The sequence below is a fragment of the Salvelinus namaycush genome, chromosome 3 (genome assembly GCF_016432855.1).
Source record: "Salvelinus namaycush isolate Seneca chromosome 3, SaNama_1.0, whole genome shotgun sequence".
Lineage (NCBI taxonomy): Eukaryota > Metazoa > Chordata > Actinopteri > Salmoniformes > Salmonidae > Salvelinus > Salvelinus namaycush.
Genome location: NC_052309.1, coordinates 17592975 through 17611963, shown reverse-complemented (window position 1 = coordinate 17611963; position 18989 = coordinate 17592975). Strand labels below are relative to the sequence as shown.

The 18989-nt window shown below is 41.1% G+C and overlaps 1 pseudogene; it reads right to left on the bottom strand.

Annotated features, from left to right (window-relative positions):
- Window positions 1-3773: 3773 nt before the first annotated feature.
- On the bottom strand, window positions 3774-12285 carry LOC120044243 (annotated as a pseudogene).
- Between the last annotated feature and the right edge of the window lie 6704 nt (window positions 12286-18989).

Genomic DNA, 18989 nt, shown 5'->3' with positions numbered 1-18989 from the left:
TCCCAGTTAGAAACACGTTTGTAATCACTAGCTTGGATGGTACTCAAATCAATAAGGTCTCTGCATATAAATACTTAGGGGTATGGTTAGATGATAGGCTTTCTTTTAAAAAACATGTTACTGAATTGGGAAAAAAGCTCAAATTCAAGATAGGATTCCTTTACAGAAACAGGGCTTGTCTGTCCTCTGTAAATAGGAAAAAAATTGTGCAGGCTACTTTTATGTCCGTTTTAGATTATGGTGATATTATCTATATGCATGCATCGGCAAACACATTAAAACCACTGGATGCTATTTACCATTGTGCACTCAGGTTTATCACGGGTGATAGTTACAGAACTCATCACTGTATCCTATATCAACATGTGGGTTGGGTCTCTCTATCTGTGAGGCGAGAGCAACATGCTCTCTTGTTTATTTATAAAGCACTTCTTTTAAAACTACCTCCATATATATCATCATTAATTTCCACAAGATGTACTAATTTTAAAACCAGATCACAGATGTGGATTACATTAGAGACTCCTGCGGTCTCCACAGAGTTGGGTAGGACTGCCTTCAGTTCCTTTGCACCTTATTTATGGAACAAACTGCAGATCCAACTTAAGTTAGACACTCTGGTGTCCCTTGCCCATTTTAAAATGTTTATGGAGGATCAATATGATGTTGTCTGTGATTGTTTCTGTTGAATTGTGTATGTTTTGAAATGTTCTTGTCTGTATGTCTAAAACTGTACATGTCAACATGTTTACACAGGGCACAGCCGTAAAAGAGATCTAGGTCTCAGTCTGTTTTCCCTGTTAAAATAAAGATTTATATATACTTGTTGAAGGTTGATGAGAGATTAACTGATTCTCTTTTAGTTATGAGAAATATTACTGTGAAGAAAATTGCAGATTGTCTGCATAATCAAATAACATTCAGCTCAGACACCCATACATACCCCACAAGACATGCCACCAACGGTCTCTTCACAGTCCCGAAGTCCAAAACGAATTCAAGTCAATGCACAGTATTATACAGAGCCATGATCGCATAGAACTCCCTTCCATCTCCTATTACTCAAAAAAAAACAGCAGAATGACCTTTAAAAAACGGCTAAGCAACATCTCATGGAACAGTGGGGAACTCTGAAGGGACACAAACACACACAAACGAACACACTTTTCTTTCTAATATTGTTTGTTTATCGTTGTATATTACATTTCTGTGACTGTCCATCAGTGTTTTGTAACTTGTCATATTTCGTTTTTTGTGGACCCCAGGAAGAGTAGCTGCTGCTTCTGCCAACGCTAAATGGGGATCCAAAGAAAAAACGGTACATATAATAAAATCAATGTCCGAAATAACAAGTAAATTGGCAAGAGTTCTGAATGCCATTGTGCAATCTCACAGAAGCTATAATAACACGTGTGACCAGAATGTGAAAAATAATGTACACACAGTGAGAGTACTGTATTAGCTTTTGATGTATTGCATTGACATCACCAGGGCTTGTTGTCACATGTACAGGTTTATATTGATCCCCCTCCAGGTCTATTAAATTCTTCAACCAGTGTTAACTTTCAGCATTTAGCTCCGTCATGTCTGCAATGAATACTAATTACTTCGACTTATTCTGTTTGCCCTAAAGGAAGTGAGAATAGCTTTTTTTTAAACAAATGCAGTAATAGTAATGTGATGTGTTTCAATAGTAGAGCTTGTGAATGAGTAATGATCTCTAAATTGGATCCTCCCAGGCACTAGATGTGAATTATGAAAACATGCAAATATATTACCCAGTGTTGGTGTCTGGTGTTCATGTGGGATCATTTGGAGTAAAGGAGCTCAGTCTTTGGTATAGATGTAGGATCTTAATTTGAGCCAGTTTGCTACAACAGGAAAATAATCCTGTAGCAACAGGAAATGTGAATTATAATTAATGGACATTTTTGTACGGGTTGATACCTTTTCCATAAGGGAAAATCAAGTCTGAAATACACTTTTTGTTTTACATTTCCTGCATTGCAGGATGTTTTTCCTGCAACAGGGTGAACAAATTAAGATCTTACATCTATATGTGCCCGAGTGTTTCATCAGGTTTAGCTAAATGATATTAAGGCTCTCGGTGACACTCAGGAAAATGCTTGAATAAAGCCTTAGTTAATCAACTTTCCAACACAGAATTTTCTCTGTCCAGGGCATTTCAAAGCTGTAAAATTGTTGCGGTAAAATAGTTGTTAAAAGCTTTGCCTCTGATTTTTAGTCTCTGTTTTGTATCCTGCTTTCCAAACTTTAAGTACTTTGTGCCTTTCTAACTATACAGTAAGAGATGTGGTATGACCCTGTCAGAAGTTACAGTATTAATGAGGTCATGTCATGAGCTGTTGTTGAAATCTGTTGATGGGAAATTGTTAGTCATATAGTATAGCTCGCTACCACATGCTTTTCTTCCTGTGACATTTAGCCTTTTACAGTAGGTTAATTCATCCCCACATACACTTTACCCATTAACCATAGTACATGTACTATGTCCAAAATGTGATGCCAAGACAATAGACAGGTTAAATATTTTCTAACAGACATTGTCCCTTTTTGCTATATTTGGTTAAAGTGTATGGTCTGTTACGCATTCACTATACCCCTGAGTGGCACTGAGAATAGTTGCTTTACATATGTTTTTATGTTATGACATCATTTTTTTACATATTTTGTAGAATATAAATCAAGGTTTCATGTTTACTGTCCAAAAAAATGGATCAAGTAAATACATTTTTGTGGAAAAAATGTTATGGAACACCTTACGAGATGATCATCAATAAATATGTTTACATGTTCACTCGTGAGAACAATTAAACCCTGAAGTAAGCCCTCTTTTACTCTTTGAAATTCTGTCTGATTACCTGTGTTTTCATTGTTGGTCAATGCTGATCAAATTGTTGTAGTCTTGTGAACATTACATCCTTAAACTGTTCTATGGATATATATTGTAAATGATTGATCTTGAACCAATACCAAGTCTTCTCAAAAGCAACACACATGATATATATATTAGGCAAAATGTGATGATGATGATGATGATGATCTCAAAATAAAAGCACCAGTCATTACCTTTCCTATTCTGACCGATGAAAGACATACATGAATATAGAGATGGTACAGACAGTAGCGAATAACAATCAAATTAAAGCGAAGTGGAGAACTGTGGATAATGAATTGCTCTATTTCTGTATATCAGACTGAGGTATACTTGGTCATCAAATACAGGATAAGAGAGGAGACGTTGGAGGGTAGTTTCTCTCCACTTTGTGATACCAATGAGCATAGAAAGGTGGACCTGGTTTACCAGAAAGGACTAAGGTTATAGGTTGTAGGTCATTACCGAGATGAGGGGAGGAATGTGTGTATGTTTCTGTTGGTTTGTAATATAGTCTGTGGAGGTGGTTTTCATCTGAATCGGATGCCTAATCAGCCTGTCTGTGGAAGCAGGGGTGTCTGTATGGGTCTCAGTTAGAGGGAGCAGGTAATAATGGTGGGAAAAATCTGTACAGTTATATATCGCTATTGTTTTGGACGATGTTATATTGATACTTTGACTCCAAGTATTGATTTGTAAAAAATTAGGTAGCTTTAGATAGAGCTAGTCGGCTGTACCTGTGACAAAACTCTGGTATTTTTAATCTTATAGGCTGTTCTCCATCTTTTTAAATAGTGAGCTGACATGTTTTCAGCACTTTTTATTTCCATGACTGATTAAAACTCATTTTCTCATGGTGTCTTTTGTCTCTCTGCAGCAGACATATTGTGAGCAATATGTTTGGAACATCAAATCGCAATAAAATCACAGTATCGAATCACAATAAATATATAATTGTGGGAATCGCATACATATATCGGCACCTAAGTATCGTGATATCGTATTGTGAGGTCCCTGGCAATTCCCAGCCACAGTAGCGGGCTCATGTGGTTGGTCTCAGTACCCAGCGGCATAGCCCCACTTCCTGGGGTCAGATTCAGCATGAAGCCGGTCCCCCTGGCGCACCACCGCCTGAACCACAGCACCTGTGGCTGTCAGGAACTCTGTCTCGTGGTTCTTCAAGGCCAGACCAGCCATCACCCTCTGTAAGGAAAGCATATGGCTGACGACACTGTGAAACTCCTATTCAAATAGACACCCTGAATCACTAGCATGATAACCAGCCACGATCTTGACACAATAGACGCATGTCTATTGACTATCGTCAGCCATTTAACCCACCTCGTCAAACCCGGGCTCTCCCTGTGTGGTGTTGGGACTCAGCTGGTTGTGGATTCTGGGATCTGCCACAGCTTTCTTCAGGTCATAGTTGAAGAACAGCGCATTGAAAATCACCTGCAGAACGAACAGCCAACTATTCAGTCACAGACGACTACTTGGTAGAATGCAAAGAAAGTATTAAGAGTATTTTCACACAGCAATGAAAGGGCATGGTAGCCTGGCTCACCGTGGCAGTTGCCGTGGTGATCTTTGTTCCTCCTGAGCCCCCCACCACCATCTTGACTTCCTTGCTCCCCTTGTCAAAGAGAATGGCTGGACACATAGAGGACAAGGGCCTCTTACCTGGAGAGAGACAACTATTGAGTTAGCTCCATCCAGATCCACCATCAAGTACCAATGTCTGGTTATCCGAGTCGGCTGATGCACTGAAAACTTTGGTGTCTGTAGTCAGATGAACCCTTTACCTGGTCTGATGAAGTTGTTTGGTGAAGGAGGCACTCCATAGCCATTCGTGATGAGGGGGGAGCTGAAGTCATCCATCTCATTGTTGAGGAGGATTCCTGTAGAATGCGACATGACTTTGGAGCCAAACCTAGGGAGGAAGTAGAACAGAAAGATAATGAAGACAGGTGAGTAATGAGGACTACTTACAGTAAAGTAAATCAAAACTGGGAATCAAAACTGGTAAAGTAAATCAAAACTGGGACTTGATTCTTACAAATGGTTGATGGTGCTGGTGGCTGCCACTGCACTCCCGTCCTCTGCCACCACAGACAGATGTGCTGTCCCGTGGTTCTCGGGGACAAAGTACTCCGGCTCATAGTAGTTCGTGTGATGGGTGGTATCATCTGTAATCTTCTGACGGAGGGCATTGGCAAAGTAATCTGAGGTCATGTTGTGGATGAGCTGTAGGGACAGGAGAATGAGGCTCTGCCATTCAAATGAATGCCCATTCATAGAAACCACCATACAGAACAGTGTATAACGTTGAAGATGGACTGGTTTGCATTTACTGAAATTTCAACATAGCAGCTTTACAAATAGTGTCTCTGGGCCGACTGATGTCCATTTCAATCAATAGTCTAATCAACTCTCTTATGAGCATATCCATATTTACTCTGTCTCCAACAAACATGAACATGACAATTCAACACATACTAGGACCCGTTGATTGAATATGATTAGTAAGTGACTGATTGGAGCAAATTCTTGAAAGTAGAGACATCCTATTAGAGAACTATTCAATATAAGCTCTGGGAAAGATGGGGATGAGAGTTACATCAGAGATACGGAGGAATTGTGGATCTCCCAGCATGCTTCGCTTGGCATAGGCGAAACGGAAGGCCTCGACCATGCGGTGGTACGTGAGGATCTTCTTCTCAGTGTTGGAGACACTGTCTGAGGTGAAGTTGTATCCTGCATGGGAGCAAACCTGGTAATCAACCATAGCCACCATCCCTACATTTATTAAACAATAATACGGTACATTTAATGTGATCACGTCAATATACACTTTGACTCTGAAGTGGACATTGAAAAGGTTTTACCCGTATACAGTAAATATAAAAGTACTGTTCATTCTGTGTCCCAGTCCCAGTCTATCAGTGTTATAACTGTTTCAGTTCACAGACGTAGAGGAGGAGAGGATGGGAGAAAGGAAAGAATGCTAAAACCAAATGGAAATATTTGATGAATTTCAGCTGACAAGCAGAAGTCATGGTGAACCGTCAGGATGAAGGGCTTGATCAGGCCCTGACATGCCAGTAGCAGAAGTCATGATGAACCGTCAGGATGAAGGGCTTGAGCGGGCCCTGACATGCCAGTGTTATATGATTCCCCCGCCACTCATCTGTGTCCAATTAGAGGTAAATTGGAAAGATTAGAGTTTGCGGTAGAGGCAGGGGGCCACGGTGAGTGGGTGGCCAGGCAGAGGAGCCACAGGAAGAGTAGGTTCAGGCAGTTTAATTACTCTGGAATAAGGTTTTCATCTAATCCTCTGAGACAAACACTGTCACATTATATAGCCATTGTACTGGATGCCAGCAGAGAGAGGAAGTCTAGAGGAGGACATCTATGGACTATATATCCAATAGACCCTGCATGAATGTGGAGCTGAAACAGAGCTTGGAAGAGGAGATTTATTTCTACACCCCAATAACTGGTCAGTCAGCAGCACCACCACGAACAAAAGGTGATTATCTATCTTAATTTGCATGGTCAAGAGAGCAATACATGTATGGTGCACACAGTAATAGGATGAGATACAGTGCCTTGCAAAAGTATTCATCCCCCTTGGCGTTTTTCCTATTTTGTTGCATTATAACCTGTAATTTAAATGGATTATTATTTGGATTTCATGTAATGGTCATGCACAAAATAGTCCAAATTGGTGAAGTGAAATGAAAAAAATAACATGTATCAAAAAATTCTAAAAAATTAACGGAAAACTGGTGCGTGCATATGTATTCACCCCCTTTGCTCTGAAGCCCCTAAATAAGATCTGGTGCAACCAATTACCTTCAGAAGTGACATAATTAGTTATATAAAGTCCACATAGGGGGGATTCTAAATGTCACATGATCTCAGTATGTATACACCTGTTCTGAAAGGCCCCAGAGTCTGCAACAGCACTAAGCAAGAGGCTCCACCAAGCAAGCAACACAATGAAGACCCTAAGGAGCTCTCCAAACAGGTCAGGTACAATGTTGTGAAGAACTACAGATCAGGGTTCGGTTATAAAAAAATATCAGAAACTTTGAACATCCCACGGAGCACCATTAAATCCATTATTAAAAAATGGAAAGAATATGGCACCACAACAAAGCTGCCAAGAGAGGGCCGCCCACCAAACCTCACAGACCTGGCAAGGAGGGCATTAATCAGAGAGGCAACAAAGAGACCAAAGATAACCCTGAAGGAGCTGCAAAGCTCCACAGCGGAGATTGCAGTATCTGTCCATAGGACCACTTTAAGCCATACACTCCACTGAGCTGGGCTTTACGGAAGAGTGGCCAGAAAAAAAGCCATTGCTTAAAGAAAAAAAGAAGTAAACACGTTTGGTGTTCGCCAAAAGGGATGTGGGAGAACCGCCAAACATATGGAAGAAGGTACTCTTGTCAGATGAGTCTAAAATGTAGCTTTTTGGCCATCAAGGAAAATGCTATGTCTGGCGCAAACCCAACACCTCTCATCACCCCGAGAACACCATCCCCACAGTGAAGCATGGTGGTGGCAGCATCATGTTATGGGGATGTTTTTCATCAGCAGGGACTGGGAAACTGGTCAGAATTGAAGGAATGATGGATGGCGCTAAATACAGGGAAATTCTTGAGGGTAACCTGTTTCAGTCTTCCAGAGATTGGAGACTGGGACAGAGGTTCACCTTCCAGCAGGACAATGACCCTAAGCATACGGGTAATCAACACTTGAGTGGTTTAAGGGGAAACATTTAAATGTCTTGGAATGGCCTAGTCCAAGCCCAGACCTCAATCCAATTGAGAATCTGTGGTATGACTTAAAGATTGCTGTACACCAGCGGAACCCATCCAACTTGAAGGAGCTGGAGCAGTTTTGCCTTGAAGAATGGGCAAAAATCCCAGTGGCTAGATGTGCCAAGCTTATATAGACATACCCCAAGAGACTTGCAGCTGTAATTGCTGCAAAAGGTGGCTCTACAAAGTATTGACTTTGGGAAGGGTGAATAGTTATGCAAGCTCAAGTTCTGTTTTTTTGTCTTATTTGTTTGTTTCACAATAAAATATTAGCATCTTCAAAGTGGTAGGCATGTTGTGTAAATCAAATGATACAAACCCCCCAAAAATCAATTTTAATTCCAGGTTGTAAGGCAACAAAATAGGAAAAATGCCAAGGGGGTGAATACTTTCGTAAGCCACTGTAAACCAGGGCTGCTATAATGTAAATTAACAGCATAATTTTCTTATGTGAACAGTGCTTACCCAGCATCAGGCCTGCAAAGCAGAGCGCCTCAGGTGTGATGGCTCGGAAAACAATTATCTTTGGTCCTTATACACTTATAATGTAGCATAGGCTGTCCAAATGTGACCCACAGTTTGATATTGAATACAACTCTGTGTCATCAGTGGGAAGGCTTACCATCCAGGATGTTGAGTATGAGGGAAAGGATAGGGCCACTGGCGGGGGCGTTGGGTACAAACATGGTGTACTCCCCCACAGTAGCATTGAGAGGATTCTCATCCAAAAAAGGCTTGCATTTCTTTAGGTCTTTAACCAACTTGAAGCCTGAATGTCCTTCACAAGGTTCTCTGCCAGCGGCCCTTCGTAAAAAGCATTAGGTCCCTCATTTGCTATTATTTCATAGGTGTCAGCGAGTTTAGTAAAGGTGATGATGTCATTTTCCTTAAGGATGCCACCATTTTTGTCACAAAACACCTCACTGAAAGAGAGACAAAAAACAGAGATGTCATGTCAGAGACAACATACGAGACACTGAGCTCTCATGTTTGCGTATAAGGGCATAAACCATCAACAGGGGATGTACAGTATCTTCTCATGTGAAAACGTGACCCTCTGAACAGTAACTCAGATTGTCACTCCATATTACGTCTCCCTTGTAGGCATTCTCACCATAAAGCTGTGTCACAGATGATGGTTTCCCTGTTCTTGGAAATAGCGGTGGCCAATGCCCTGCCCAAAGGAAAGCCTTTCCGTGCCAACTGGATTGCAGGCTAGAAAAGCTCTCTCCATGGCAATTTTCCATGGCGTTCGTGTGCCATCTCATACCCACGGATCTCCCCTGGTATGGCGATGGACAACCCTCCTGTCAAACGTTACACGTAATGTAATGTAACAGATTGTGAAAGGATATATTGGAAGAGGATAGTGCAGAGTGCAGCTTTTGATCTTCTCTAATGTACTACTCTTCATTCCTGTTCCCAAGAACTCTAAAGGTACCTGCCACAATGAATATCGCCTTGTAGCACATCTGTAATCATGAAGGGCTTTGAAAGGCTGGTTATGGCACACATCAACTCCATCATCCCAGACACCCTAGACCCACTCCAATTTGCATACCACCCCAACAGATCCATAGACGATGCAATCTAAATTGCACTCCACACTGCCCTCACCCACCTACAGTAGATAAAAGGAATACCTATGTGAGAATGCTGTTCATTGACTACAGCTCCGTGTTCAGCACCATAGTCCCCGCCAAGCTCATCACCAAGCTCGGGACCCCGGGACCCTGGTACTGAACACCTCCCACTGCAACTGGATCCTGGACTTCCTGAGTGTAGGAAACAAAACCTCCGCCATGCTGACCCTCAACACGAGAGCCCCACAGGGGTGTGTGCTTAGACCCCTCCTGTACTCCCTGTTCACCCACGACTGCGTAGCCACACATGAATCCAACACAATCATCGAGTTTCCTGACGACACGGCAGTGGTTGGCCTGATCACCGGCGACGATGAGACAGCCTACAGGGAGGTGGTCAGTGACCTGGCAGCGTGGTGCCAAGACAACAACCTCTCCCTCAACATCAGCAAGACCAAGGAGCTTATTGTGGACTACAGGAAACAGGGGGCCAACACACACCCATCCACATCGACAGGGCTGTAGTGGAGCGGGTCAAGAGCCTCAAGTTCTTTGGTGTCCAAATCACTAAGAACTGAAAATGGTCCATACACACGCACACAGTCATTAAGAGGACACGGCAGCGCCTCCTCGGGAGGATGAAAAGATTTGGCATAGGACCTCAAATCCTCAAAACGTTCTACAAAAAGTTCTACAGCAGCACCATTGAGGGCATCTTGACTGCATCACTGCCTGCTATGGACTCTATGCACACTCACAGGCCTCTACACACTCACTCACACTCCAACACACATACACACTTCATTGGCTCACACACATAACACGCATTCATACTGACACTACACACACAAACACACAATCATTATATAAGTCGCTGCTACTCCATTTATCATATCCTGATGCCTAGTCACCTTACCCCTATACGTACAGTGTCTACCCCTACCACTCCAGTATCCCTGCACATTGTTAATATGCTATTGGCACTGAACCTGTCAATATCGCTTACTTACTTTCTTGTGTTCTTATTTCTATTTCTTGTGTGTTTTTATTCTACACTGAACAAAAATGTAAAGTGTTGGTCCCATGTTTCATGAGCGGAAATAAACAATCCTAGAAATGTTACATACACACAAAAAGCTTATTTCTCTCAAATTTTGTGCACAAATTTGTTTATGTCTGTGCTAGTGAGCATTTCTCCTTTACCAAGATAATCCATCCACCTGACAGGTGTGGCATATCAAGACGCTGATTAAACAGTGTGATCATTACACATGTGCATCTTGTGCTGGGGACAATAAAAGGCCCCTATAAAATGTGCAGTTGTCACACAACACAATGCCACAGATGTCTCAAGTTTTGAGGGAGCATGCAATTTGCTTGCGGATTGCAGGAATGTCCACCAGAGCTGTTGCCAGAGAATTGAATGTTTATTTCTCTACCATAAGCTGCATCCAATGTCGTTTTAGAGAATTTGGCAGTACATTCAAGCGGCCTCACAACCGCAGATCATGTGTAACCACGCCAGCCCAGGACCTCCACATCTGGCTTCTTCACCTGTGGGATCTTCTGAGGGGGGATGGGGGCGGGCTGAGGATAAAGCCCTTTGGTGGGGAAAAAACTCATTCTGATTGGCTGAGCCTATGCCCTCCCAGGCCCACCCAAGTCTGCAACCCTGACCAGTCATGTGAAATCCATATATTAGGGCCTAATTAATTGATTTCAATTGAATGATTTTCATATATGAACTGGACCTCAGTAAAATCTTTGAAATTGTTGCATGTTGCATTTTTATTTTTGTTCAGTATAGTACTTTACTTTATTTAATAGTACTACTGATATTGATTACTGCATTGTTGGTAAAGAGTTAGCAAGAAAGGCATTTCACTGTACTAGTGGATGTGACAATAAAACTTAAAGCACTTATCTCAGTGTCTTGACTCTATTGCAAGGCCATCTTTCATTGTAAATGTGCATCTTTCATCTTTTTGTTAGGTAACTGATAAAATATTACCCTTCTTGGCTAACTGGGTGCTATTCCCAAACATGTCCTCTGTTGCGTTGGCGGGAGCCGTCTCTCTGGAATCAATGGTCTCTACCTTTGTCTGTGAAGGAAGACAGAATCATCATTACATCAAAACCTAGTTACAATGGAGTGAGCTATTACATTTCCTGTTTTTAGTTCAGTTGTGCCAGTCAATGTTGGATTTGTTGACATCATTAAAGATACAGTTGGTATAGGTTTAAGTCAAGGATTAGGGCTCAGACTCTACCAGTTGTGGCATTATAGATGGTGAAGAAGAGACCTCCTCCAATGCCCATGCTGTGGGCATTCACCAGCCCAACACACAGCAAGGCAGCAATAGATGCATCCACTGCAGAACCCCCTTTCTGCAACGTGTCTCTGAGATTTATAGTGGACACACAAACACACACACACAGACAAAAGTTTATATTCAGTGGCCCTGATTTGCATACACAAGCGCTAGTTTGTGAAGAAACAGCAGGCAGTTTACACAGACAGAATGAATTATGATGACAAAATCATAAGGATTTGAGATGATAAACATAAACTCAGAAGAAGGAGCATATTTTTATGTTCAGACAAAGAAACATTTGAGCCTGGTATCTGCTATTTAAAGGCTTGCTTGAGACAGCGTGCTTTGAAACAGGGATCTTTGTATTGTATCTCAATGTCTACAACAACATTTCAATTAGTAATTTCACCGGTGTGCAAACATTTGAGACTAGTACTGTATGTACATGTACAGTGTGTTTGTGTTTGTGTGTGAGAGAGAGAGAATTCTAACCTGCCGATTACTGAGCATGGGCCAGCATCGGCTGCCACGGCAGCCCTTGAGTAGGAATGGCCATTCGAGGACGTCCTGCTCCCCAAACCAAAGAGAACTCCCACAAAAGTGCTTACGGCTGCCACCAGCAGCATCACCAGACCCACCACAATGGACTTATGGACCATCTTTCTGTCAGGGAAACACAGGACATCATAGTAGAGTCAATCTCAATTGAAGAGAGTTAGACAAGTGTAAACACACAGAAACACCCCCACACAAATGTACCCTCAAAATAGAAAAACAGCAAAGACGATTTTTTTCAAACGTGTATCACAATTATGAAATGTGAGTTGTCGCTAAGTTCTCTAAAATTCTGTTCAGATATAAAACCAGGCCATTACAACTCACCTCACTCAACAGTGTGTCCTCCTAACCTTATCTAGAGAGTAAACTCGATAGTAATCATTTCGGTACTTCAACCCAATAAGATACACTTTCCTCCTAACTAGTTTATTTTGTTGAAATCTGGGACTGTGTTTACACAAGCAGCCCAACTCTGATTTCTGTGCCCATTTATTGGCAAAAGATCTGATCTGGGTCAGAAGACCAATTACTGGTGAAAGATTTTTGTCTGCCATTGTAAACGTACCCTTAGAGGTCAACCTACTAAAACATGTAACATGCCTTTTGATTATTGATACAAGTCAGCAAAACATTTCATAATAACACTTTGATTCTTACCTTGGAGTAACGCTAATAGCAAGCTTTGACATGTTGCGATAACAAAGTGTATAGTCACACAGATGTGTCATTGATGAGAGGGTAGTGTCCACATTTTGAAAAGGGGATCTGCATGCTGTTGTTTTTTAAATCTAATCTAGCCGGTTGGCGATTTAAATTCAGATAAGAGCCTTTTGATGTCCTTCATGAGAATGTTCCCGAGCTTGCACTGTACACTCTTAGAAAAAAGGGTTCCAAAAGGGTTCTTCAGCTGTCTGTTTTTGGTTCCAGGTAGAATTAATTTTTGGTTCAAGGTAGAACACTTTTGGGTTCTATGTAGAACCCTCTGTGGAAAGGGTTCTACATGGAACCCAAAATGGTTCTACATGGAACCAAAAGTGTTCTACCTGGAAGCAAAAGGGATTCTTCAAAGGGTTCTCCTATGGGGACAGCGGAAGAACCCTTTAGGTTCTAGATAACACCATCTTTTTCTAAGAGTGTACTGTACAGATATTGGACAGAGTACAGTAACTACAACAGTCACAGTAGCGACAACTGTATTGAGCTGCAACAACTTCTTGACAGCAGCAACTTCTTGATTTTAGCAATCTTTACTTTAGTATCTGAAACCAACTCCAAATGAATTTCCTAATATTCCATAAGTCTAAATCTACAAAGGGCCAGCTCCTGCTTATCCCAGCCAAGGCTCTTCTCTGTCCTGGCACCCCAATGGTGGAACGAGCTTCCCCCTGACATCAGGACAGCAGCCCTGATCTTTGAAATCAAATCAAATCAAATTGATTTATAAAGCCCTTCATACATCAGCTGATATCTCAAAGTGCTGTACAGAAACCCAGCCTAAAACCCCAAACAGCAAGCAATGCAGGTGTAGAAGCACGGTGGCTAGGAAAAACTCCCTAGAAAGGCCAGAACCTAGGAAGAAACCTAGAGAGGAACCAGGCTATGAGGTGTGGCCAGTCCTCTTCTGGCTGTGCCGGGTGGAGATTATAACAGAACATGGCCAAGATGTTCAAATGTTAATAGATGACCAGCATAGTCAAATAATAATAAATCATCTGAAAACCTCTTCAAAATTAGTATGTCCACGTCCTAGTTCATGTTAATTGGTTTTGATAGTCCCTGTCACACAAAACTTGATTCCTCACCATCACTGGGTGTGGTGACACCTCCAAATGAAAAAGTTTGGAGAAGGCATCACCACACCCAGTAATGTTGAGGAATCTACAACATCAGTAGCACTGTTTGGACTTATTCCATAAGTCTAAATATTAAAGCTATGCGTAGAGATATGCATAGGCCTATGAATAATACAATGGCGATTAAAATTGTGTTGTGTGACAGAACTGCACATTTTAGAGTTGACTTTTATTGTCCCAAGCACAAGGTGCACCTGTATAAAGATAATGCTTTATAAAAGGCCATTCTGCCAATGTTTGTCTATGGAGATTGCATGGCTGTGTGCTCGATTTTATACACCTGTCAGCAACGGGTGTGGCTGAAATAGCCGTATCCACTCATTTATATACTTTTTTATATATAGTGTATACTGACAAGGAATCATTTATTGACTTGACTGTTCCCTTAATAACAGAGATACCTGTTATGCAGGCAGCACTGTTGTGTTGCCTGCATCAAACCCTACCTCACTGCAGAAATGTAGCTACAGTATATGTGAGCACACTGTAATCAGAATCAGAATCACCTTTATTCTCCAAGAACATTTACACATACCCAGAATTTTCCGTAGTGAGAAGGTGCTGCCAGCAATAGACAACATACAAACAGAATACAGACACAAGTTCACATAGACATCATACAGAATGTACAATATCAGAACAGTAAGCATAAAACATAAAACTCTAATGCAGCAAGTCCCCCTCTGGGAAGCAGGTTGAAATTTATTGTCATGAGTCTTGTTCTGGAGACAGAACTGAGCGATTTCCCCTTTTTGGTCTTAATTTAAGTTTAGCCTTCGGCATTAGGGTTGGCAGTGTGGTTAAAGTTAGGGTAAGGGTTCGGTTTAAAATCAGATTTTATGACTTTGTGGCTGTGCCAGCTAGTGGCCACTCTCCAGAGATGCCTCCAGAACAAGATTCATGACAAAAAACAATAACCTTCCTCTGTGAAGCTCATCCTGCCTGATGCCAACAAAATTAAACCAACAACACAAAAGACTGGAATCAGATAATACCTCCTCCCTTCAGTGCTATGTATTTACTGCCATGCAAATTCCTTAGCCTGTCAAAACAGTGTTCAATGCATGTAACATCTCTGGACACTTCATTTAGCTTATGCAGCACAGGTACAGTTGATGAAAATACACAAACCATTCAGACTGAATTATTCCCTGTCCTCACACTTAATAGCATTCTTTTTTTTAGCTATCCATCACCTAACTAGTAAAAGATCAGATCTTCCTCTTACCTTGGTGTCTCTCAGGCCTCTGGAACAGACTGGTTGGCAGTGGGTTTGTCACGGTCCTCTCAGTAAGTTGAGCAGTACATAGCACCATCTAGGCAATAGCTCTCAATGTGTAACTATTACAATGATGTTCAACTTTAACCTACACCTCCATAAAAGCACCTGATTGGTGTTACTGTGGAAAAAGCAGACAGGTACAGAAGTAGGTAGCCTAGCGGTTAAGAGCGTTGGCCCAGAAACTGAAAAGTCGCTGGTTTGAATTCCTGAGTCGACTAGGTGAAAAATCTGTCGCTGTGCCCTTCAGCAAGGCACTTAATTAACTATAACTGCTCCTGTAAGTATCTCTGGATAAGAGTGTCTACAAAAATGTAGGAACAGAGGAGCACATTCCGAAAACATTAACATAAAACTCACCTCTCTTATGAGGGAAATAATTGACAAATTAAGACCAACATAAAACCTTCTATGATGTTATTTTGTTGCACCAGAGACTGGATGTCTAAACAATGGAATAAATTATCTCTTTATTAACAAATAGACTGCTATTGTAGTATTAGCCACATCAAACAACATGGTTGTTGGAGATTATTTCAAAGAGGTGAACACATGACTCCAGGGTAGAAATCCACAGGGGCGTAACTTTGGTTTCAGAAGTTGGGAAGACATCAATTTTTTATTTTTCCAATCAGATAAACAGTCCAAACAGCCTACCCGACCTCTCAGAGAAGTCCACATGGTCCTAAAGCACACCGTTGCCTCGTTTTGTATCACATTGCAATTATAAAACTGGGGGGGGGGACAAAAATGCAATTTCAGAATGTCCTCAGTGAAAGTTGCACACCTGTAAAACCATGTTAGATGAGGGAAATGGGTCAGTTGTACAGCTGAATGCCTTCAACTGAAATGTGTCTTCCACATTTAACCCAACCCCCTCTGAATCAGAGTGGTGCATGGGCTGTCTTAATCGACATCCACGGCACCCGGGGAATAGTGGGTCAACTGCCTTGCTCAGGGGCAGTACGACAGATTTTTACCTTGTCAGGTCGGGGATTCGATCCAGCAAGCCCAATGCTCTAACCACCAGGCTACCTGCCACCCCTTCACCATCTTGTTGCACATAATCAATGCAGCATTCTAACACCCAAAAAGGTAGTGGCACATTATTTGTAACAGGGTTCAATTCGAAGTGAAGGCAGTCAGTTCAGGAAGTAGACTTAAATAACAATAATAGAAACAAAAGAATGCATCTATTTTCAATGACTTCTCAATAAACTGAGGTGTAGAAGCTTTTTTTAAGTGTCCTTTTTTAAATACATTTTTTATAAAATCACTTCCTGAATTGACTGCCTTCAATTCGAATTGGCCCCAGCCATGATTTGTAGTAGATCTATATTCTCTGCTAGGAACATCACATATGGATTGGTTTGACTTTTTTCAAATGTAATGTTTAACTTCAAAGAGTGCAACAATGGTTGAAATGGTATAAATTTTTAACACACCTATATTGCTGAGGTTTATAAATATACATACTTTTTATTCTAGAATGACAAAACATCACCTCGTTTCACACCAGACTTTCAGTAGGCAATTTCTTGACAATACAGCAACTCCATAATGTATTTTATCCTTTGGTTTATCTTTTCTTTTACATTGTATAATAATAGTGAAGACATCAAACCTATGAAATAACACATATGGAATCATATAGTAACCAAAAGTGTTAAACAAATCAAAATATGTTTTATATTTGAGATTCTTCAAATAGCCACCCTTTGCCTTGATGACAGCTTTGCACACTCTTGGCATTCTCTCAACCAGCTTCATGAGGTAATCACCTGAAATACATTTCAATTAACAGGTGTGCGTTCTTTAAAAAAATAATTTGTGGAATTTCTTCCTTCTTAATGCATTTCAGCCAATCAGTTGTGTTGTGACAAGGTGGGGGTGGTATACAGAAGATGGTATTTTACCAAATAGGACTAAGTTAATATTATAGCAAGAACAGCTCAAATAAGCAAAGAGAAACGACAGTCCATCATTACTTTAAGACATGAAGATCAGTCAATACGGAAAATTTCAAGAATTTTTGAAGTTTCTTCAAGTGCAGTTGCAAAAACCATCAAGTGCTGTGATGAAACTGTCTCTCATGAGGACCGCCACAGGAAAGGAAGACCCAGAGTTGCCTCTGCTGCAGAGGACAAGTTCATTAGTTACCGTTAAAGGACACCAATAATAATAAGAGACTTGCTTGGGCTAAGAAACATGAGCAAGACCAGTGGAAATCTGTTCTTTGGTCAGGAGTCCAAATTTGAGATTTTTGGTTCCAACCATCGTGTCTCTGTGAGATGCGGTGTGGGTGAACGGATGATCTCAGCATGTGTGGTTCCCACCGTAAAGCATGGAAGAGGAGGTTTTATGGTGTGGGGGTGCTTTGCTGGTGACACTATCTATGATTTATTTAGAATTCAAGGCACACTTAACCAGCATGTATACCACAGCATTCTGCAGCGATACACCATCTCATCTGGTTTGGGCTTAGTGGGACTATCATTTGTTTTTCAACGGGACAATGACCCAACACACCTCCATGCTGTGTAAGGGCTTTTTTACTAAGAAGGAGAGTGATCGAGTGCTGCGTCAGATGACCTGGCCTCCACAATCCCCTGACCTCAACCAAATTGATATGGTTTGGGATGAATCGGACAGCAGAGTGAAGGAAGAGCAGCCAACAAGTGCTCAGCATATGTGGGAACTCCTTCAAGACTGTTGGAAAAGCATTCCAGGTGAAGCTGGTTGAGAGAATGCCAAGAGTGTGCAAAGCTGTCATCAAGGCAAAGGGTGGCTATTTGAAGAATCTCAAATATAAAATATAGTTTGATTTGTTTAACACGTTTTTGGTTACAACATGATTCCATATGTGTTATTTCATAGTTTTGATGTCTTCACTATTATTCTACAATGTAGAAAATAGTAAAAATAAAGAAAAACCCTTGAATGAGTAGGTGTTCTAAAACATTTGACCGGTAGTGTATATTATTTAAGTATAGAATACTCTGTAATACTCTGATGGCTAAAGGTGAGAGAGAAAGAGAGTACGAAAAATACATTTATCAAATGAAAGCATTAATGAATCCATATTTTATATATCGATTGTGATATTATAACGGCAGCCTTCCCTCTCTTCACGAGAAGAGAGGGTGTAACAGGGATCGGACCAAGACGCAGCGTAGTTGGTGCTCAACATATTTAATACTGATAAACAGTGAACACGATACAAAATAACAAAATATGGCAAACCGATACAGTCCTAGCTGGTGCAGCGAAAACACAGAGACAGGAAACAACCACCCACAACTCCCAACACAAAACAAGCCACCTATATATGATTCCCAATCAGAGACAACACAAAACATCTACCTCTGATTGAGAACCATATTAGGCCAAACATAGAAACAGACAAACTAGACACACAACATAGAATGCCCACCCAGCTCACGTCCTGACCAACACTAAAACAAGCAAAACACACAAGAACTATGGTCAGAACGTGACAGATATGATCAAATCAATGCGCTGAATACAACAGGTGTAGACCTTACAGTGAAATACTTACTTACAAGCCCTTAACCAACAATGCAGTTAAAAAAAAAAAAGTGTTAAGTAAAAAATGTAAACTAAAAGTTACAAATAATTAAATAGCAGCAGTAAAATAACAATAGCGAGGCAA